Genomic DNA, 5588 nt, shown 5'->3' on the forward strand with positions numbered 1-5588 from the left:
CAGATGACCACTCCTCTCTGGGGACAGTCATCTTCGTCCTGGGCCAGGTCCTTCAGCCTGACTGTCTTCCTGAGAGTGAGAGGGATTCTTTTCCAGGATTCAAGCTCACCCTTCTCCCAAGGGCTCAGGAGCCAATATCGTTTATTCACTCCCCAGGCGTCTATGAGCTGGGTGGAGGGAGGGAGGTCTGGGGAAATGTAAAGGGTCTGTGCCTTCGGGTGACAGTGGGCAGTAGAATAGGACTGGAATTGAAGATTCAGGAGAGAAGAAGGAAGGGAAGCAGATGTAGATAAAGGAGTAGTTTCAGTGGGAATGTTGGGGGAGAATTGAAAGCTCTTGGGGCAACAGTATGGCAACTCTAAAGCAGAAACCTCTATTTTGACCTCTGTTTTCTCCAGTAAGGGGGCTGGTTCAAGACTGGAACTTTTACAGCGTCAATTAGTTGCCTCCTCTCAGGAAGCAGGAAAGGAGGTAATACATGGACCCCTATTGCTGACAGGGCGACGCAGGAATGAGACACGGACACAAAGCTAAGAATTAAGGGAGCAGGGGGCCCACTTGCATCTCGTGCTAAGTGGACGACAATGCAGCCTTGCTCCAGCTAGTTATTTCAGAAGATCAGGTGTATATGCTAAAGGTGCTCAGGTGGGGGAGAGCCCACCAGATACCTAGGTTTACATCAGGTGAATACAATCTAGGTTTAAGACAATGGTAGTCACAAGACACACATCTTTACAGGGCGGGCCTGCATGGCATTCTATGCAGGCCTGCAGCTCAGCGTTCTAAGCCACCACCCCAGATATGCCTCAGGCAACATGGAAGACTGAGTTCCCCACAGACCCCAAGAGGGGACGGTGAGGGGGACAAAGTGCTGCAGGAGACAGGCAGGCTGGGGCCCTGGGAGCTCTGAGGTATCAGCCCCTGCTGATAGCAGTCTGGGAAGGCTGCCTGGAGGAGTGGACCTGCACAGAGAGGGCAGTCAGTAAATACCTCCATGAATGAGTCCAGTCTTCATTGCTTTAAACATCCCAGGAGACATCTGTGGACAAAGGCTCTGAATTCCTTGGAAGGAGCTGACAGAACTAACAATGGAGATGCTGCCATCCCTATGCCCAGGTAAGCTCAGGGGAGGCAGCCATGTTCTACCCAGACAGGGTGGTAGGGGTCTGCTCCTGGGCCTGGGGAAGGGGGCAAGAAGCTGCTCTATGCCAGGTGGCAAGAGGGACATGATGGGATGGAGACTAGGGGAAGGAAACATGGCCTCAGCACGAGAGCCTTAAATGTTAGACTGAAGAACCCAGAAGCAGCAGTCCTCGGCTCCTTCTCCAATCTCTGGTTTGACCCACTTGCCCACTTCTTCAGCCTCCACCATGTCCATCCGGATCACCCAGAAATCCTACAAGGTGTCCTCCTCCGGTCCCCGGACCTTCAGCAGCCGCTCTTACATGAGCGGGCCCGGCACCCGCGTCAGCTCCTACTCTCTGGTGGGCAGCAGCGGCAGCAGCTTCCAGGGCAACCTGGGTGCTGGCATGGGTCTGATGAGGGGCTACGGAGGGGCAGTGAGTGCAGCGGGCATCACAGCCATCACGTTGAACCAGAGCCTGCTGAGCCCCCTTAAGCTGGAAGTGGACCCCCAAATCCAGGCCGTGCAGATGCAGGAGAAGGAGCAGATCAAGACCCTCAACAACAAGTTTGCTTGCTTCATCAACAAAGTGAGGTTCCTGGAGCAGCAGAATAAGACGCTGGAGACCAAGTGGAGCCTCCTGCAGCAGCAGAAGACTGCTGGTAGCAAAATGGACAATTTGTTCGAGAGCTACATCAACAACCTTCCACAGCAGCTCGAGGCACTGAGCCAGGAGAAGCTGAAGTTGGAGGCGGAGCCTGGCAACATTCAGGGACTGGTGGAAGACTTCAAGAATGAGTATGAGGATGAGATCAACAAGCAACCAGAGATGGAGAATGAATTTGTCCTCATCAAGAAGGATGTGGATGAAGCTTACATGAACAAAGTAGAGCTGGAGTCCCGCCTGGAAGGGCTGACCAATGAAATCAGCTTCCTCAGGCAGCTATATGAAGTGGAGACCCGCGAGCTGCAGGCCCAGATCTCAGACATATCCATGGTCCTCTCCATGGACAACTGCTCCTTGGACCTGGATTGCATCATCGCTGAGGTCAAGGCCCAGTATGAGGAGATCGCCAACCGCAGCCGGGCCAAGGCTGACAGCATGTGCCAGATCAAGTACAAGGAGCTGCAAATGCTGGCCGGAAAGCATGGAGATGACCTCTGCCACACGAAGATGGAGATGTCCGAGATGAACTGGACCATCAGCCGGCTCCAGGCTGAGATGGAGGGCCTGAAGAGCCAGAGGGCTTCCCTGGAGGTCACCATTGCTGATGCTGAGCAGCATGGGGAGCTGGCTGTTAAGGACACCAATGCCAAGTTGGCCCAGCTGGAGGCCACCCTGCACCAGGCCAAGCAGGATATGGCACAGCAGCTGCATGAGTACCAGGAGCTGATGAACGTCAAGCTGGCCCTGGACATCGAGATTGCCACCTACCGCAAGCTGCTGGAGGGTGAGGAAAGCCAGCTGGAATCTGGGATGCAGAGCATGAGTATTCATACAAAGACTTCCAGTGGCTACTACTCAGGTCCACTGAGCCCCGTCTTCGGGGTCCTCTCAGGCACTGGCAACAACTACTCCTTCAGCTCCAGTGGGAGCTGCACTAGCTCCACCAAGGCCGGGGCTGTGAAGAAAATTGAGACCCGCGATGGAAGCTGGTGTCCGAGTCGTCTGATGTCCTGCCCAAGTGAACTGCCACTTGCAGCCCCTCCCAGGCCACACCCCTACCATGCTGCCCCAGGGCCTGAGGACAAGCAGCTGTGCAGGGGGGCATAGGGAACAGGAGAACTGGGGTACCCCTTCTTGCCCATGTCCCCAACTAGAAGCCAGTTTTGTCTTTTCCAACAAAGCCTCAGTTGGGTCTGCCAAACAACAACAACAACAACAACGTATTACGCTGAAGCCAGCAACTGACTGCCCACTTCACGCAGCTGTTGCCAGAGGTTCTGCTGGGACCCATCATGTCACCTTTGCCGGTTTTGTGTGTTTTGTGTGATGCTGCATCCCCAGTGCCCAGAGCCATGCCTGGCCCAGAGTAGGGGCTCAACAAATATTTGTTGAATACATGAGTTCATGAATTTTATCCCCACAATATCCTTATGTGACATGGTTATCCCCACTTTATAGAGGAGGAAACAGAGGATCAAAAGGCTGATGTCCCTGTCAGTGAGGGACAGTCTTGCACGGGTCCCAGCTCTAGCCCCAGCCGGGGCACAGCCTCACACAGAGCTTCTGCTTCCAATGGCTAGGAATAGAAGAGACAATTCGGGACTCAAGCCAGGTCTTTGGACTCCCAACCAGAGCCCTTCCTACCCCTTAGTCATTCATCATCTGTTTCCTTGACCTTGTACAACCCCCTCCCGGTTTCCTTGCTGGCTTTCAGCCGGGGTGGCACTCAGCTCCTAGAGGTCTCTTTCCGGTCTGTGCCTGTGGTCCCCTCCATCTTCAAAGGCAGCAATGATGCATCCAAACCCTTGTGCTGTGAATCTCTCTGCTTTCCCTGGAAAACACTCTACTTTTAAGGGGCTTACTTGATTAGATGCAGCCCACCCTTTTGTCATATTACATAACATAACCCCCAGAGTGGCTTCTCCTCATGTTCACAGGCTCCACCCTCATGCACAAGGGAGGGAATTGCACAAGGTCAAGGGTCAGTCAACCCCACAGGGAGCTCTGGAGCACGTGGGTCCCTTCACAGGTGTCCTGGGAGGGGCTGAGATGGTCAGACCATTATCCCCTTCTCAATCAGTCAATGACAGCTGGCCATCTGGGGAAGGGGTGAGACCTTGGCAAGACCACCTCTGAAGTCCTGGCAGCATGCCCTACTGCTGGGGCAGTGAGTCCCTCCTGGAAGAGGGATCTGGGCTGTGCAGCTCCAGGTCATCCTGCTGTGACACCTGGCTGTCACCTCCTCCACCTGCTCCAGGCAGTGAACCCAGGAGGGGAGGGAACCCAGGGGCTGAGTCAATCCCATATCCTGTGCCTCCTTCCTTCTGCTCCAGACAGCTGCAGGCTGCCACCTTGGGCACAGGCCACAAGTGCTAGCAGAGCTCAGAAGAGGGGGCCTCTGAGCTGGGGGAGCCAGGAGTTCTGGGGTCCCTGCGTGGCCTCCTGATGCTGCTCCTCAGAGAGCGATACTGCCCTCCACCCCCACCCCGCCAGGTCATGTTTTACAAAATCGGGGCGATCACAGTGACAGGTAAGCACCTTCAATGAGCAGGGGGATGGTACCGCAACAAAGAATCGTCCTGCGTCCCTTATTGGTGTAAAACCTGTTTATAATTCTCCAAGTCTAGCACTAACTCTGGTTTACAGATAAACACAAAGTATTTTAATGCGTGGGCTTTAACATACACTGAATTTTCCAGGGATGCAACTGCTGTATAAATTGAGGGAAGATGTGTGCTTTGTTTAGTTTGGTATTTTGCCAAGAAATATTTATCTTTCAGAAAAGAAGCCAGGTATTTGAGTCACCAGAACAACTCCCCTGAATCTGCCTGCATCTGTACCTGTTACATTCTCAGTGCTTCTATTTTTAGCTAAAAGCCAGCAGTTATTAGACATTATGACGTCTTCCTATAGTGATGATTAAACATTTACAGATTGAAATACATTTTGGTTTATTACCTATTGCTTTCCTTTTATTTCTCCTTTATATTACAATTAAAGCAGCGTATTTATTTTTTACTTGTTTCGGTGGATTGATTGTACTATCCGTGAATTTCATTTCAGGATAGTAGAGGGGGGCATCTAAAATCTTACGAGAGGGGTGGGGGGTTCTGACGGGTTGAGAGCCTCTGACCTGGGTGAGCGCGGTCTCCAGCCTGCCGCGTCTCTAAAGCGCACCCCATGAGACCCCGCCCCGCAGGGTAGGCCCTGGGACCCGTGGGGGAAGCGCGCCCTCTGCAGGCCGCTGGCTCACCTCTCCGGGTGAACTAGGCCCGAAGGAGCCCCTGGGTCAGGGAATTTCAGCCCTGGGCAGAGCTCTCTGGCAGAATCTTTAACCTCGCAAAGTCTGTTAGCATGGCTCCCTCCAGATTTGCTGTCGCTGATCTCTGAACCCTTTCGCCAAGACGATGGGCAAAAGTACATGAAACTCGGTCTTTCCAGCAACAAACATTTCGCCCTAGGGACCTGGGCCGAGGGGTGGGCATGGGGGGCAGAGCTTGCCCACCCAGGGTGAGGGCCTAAAGGAGATTGGGGCCCCCGAAGCAGGCCTCTCCCAACTTGGCCCCCTTTCTGGGAACAACTTCCAGGCTTCAATCCCTCCTCAAGGCCACTGCAAGGCAGTCATCTCTTACAAGAAGTTTTCCCTGGATCCTTCAGCCAGCGTTCTGGACTCAGGCAGGGGGAATCTTCCAGGACGGAGGCAGAGAACCGGGCCCACCTAACAGAGCTTACGGCATCCGTGAGTGTGTCCGAACAACCAGGAAGATGCCTCGGAAGTAGGTAGTAGAGTTACCAGAT

General features: G+C 53.7%; 1 pseudogene; it reads left to right on the forward strand.

Moving 5' to 3' along the window:
* Positions 1 to 1370: 1370 nt before the first annotated feature.
* Positions 1371 to 2812, forward strand: LOC119533325 (annotated as a pseudogene).
* Positions 2813 to 5588: the final 2776 nt, after the last annotated feature.

The sequence above is a fragment of the Choloepus didactylus genome, chromosome 4 (assembly GCF_015220235.1).
Source record: "Choloepus didactylus isolate mChoDid1 chromosome 4, mChoDid1.pri, whole genome shotgun sequence".
In the NCBI taxonomy this organism is placed as follows: Eukaryota; Metazoa; Chordata; class Mammalia; order Pilosa; family Megalonychidae; genus Choloepus; species Choloepus didactylus.